We start from the raw sequence: 1146 nt of genomic DNA, 5'->3' as shown, positions 1-1146 counted from the left end.
GATGCTGCTACACGACCAGCTGCCCCAGCTCTTGCACGCGCTGCTGCTGCTACTACTGCTTTTCTGCTACTAGCTAGTGCGTTTAGTTTCGACAGTAAAATTCAGTTTCGTCAGTATAATTCAGTTTCGACAGCAAAATTCAGTTTCGACAGCAAAATTCAGTTTTGATAGTTAAGTTCAGTTTCGACAGTTAAATTCAGTTTTGACGGTTAAATTCAGAGATGAGCGGGTGATGTATTTTATATCTAGCACTTTGTGGTTATGTATTTTACGTTATCTATTGGAGATGCCATTAGAATTCCACTCAGGTTAACGTTTTCTCTCCTGTCCTGCTTCAGCCTCGGCATCGTACAACTCACCGGAGCTGCTCCAGTGATGAAACCCTCCATCACAGCGGACCAGTACCCCGGGCTACATCTCAAGATGCCTAAGATCTTCTTCCCCTCCTCCGACAGCCAAGTCAGCCGGATCATCCTCACCGACCAACCCAATCATGCTGAGATCAACATGGCTTCGCCAAAGAGGTTGTACACTTGTTACATCTCTTTTTTACTCTACATGTTATATATATTGTCCACTAAGCACACGCAGTAACATGAAATACGATTAGTTTCTCCTACTATATGACAAGCAGTGAGGTACCAGTCAACTTAGCTATCCGTGATGGACTCTCTTGAAAGCCATCATTATTTATCTCTGCGTGTTCGAGCTGTGCATTTGTCGATGGGCCTGGGAGTTGAGCTAGTACGGCTGTGGCCTGGGTTCAAAGTAGTAGACATAGGCAAGTAGCACAAAAACTTTTTTTGAGTGTAGCTTTTCCTTGCTCAAGCCTGCCTACTAGAATCGCCAGTGCTTGAAAGGAAAAGTGAAGGAAAAACATAGGAATTGGAAAGTTTCCTATGGTACTACTATTCATGCATTTGGTTCAAAGGAATGCAGCAAAGGAAAACTGTAGGATTTGTTCCTTTAGTGTCTCCTTGAAAGAAAAACCGTACGGATTTTAATTTCCACTTGTCCTCCTTTTCAAATTCCTATTCATGAAGGACAAGACTAAGAGATAGTAGCATAATAGCATTATAACCGTACATTTTCTTGTGGTTTGACTTAATCTCACCATGCTTCTTTGGATCCTGTGGTCTTCCAATA

This window comes from Triticum dicoccoides, chromosome 5B, assembly GCF_002162155.2.
Source record: "Triticum dicoccoides isolate Atlit2015 ecotype Zavitan chromosome 5B, WEW_v2.0, whole genome shotgun sequence".
In the NCBI taxonomy this organism is placed as follows: Eukaryota; Viridiplantae; Streptophyta; class Magnoliopsida; order Poales; family Poaceae; genus Triticum; species Triticum dicoccoides.
The sequence above is the reverse complement of the archived record's forward strand: the minus strand, read 5'-3'. Positions refer to the sequence as shown.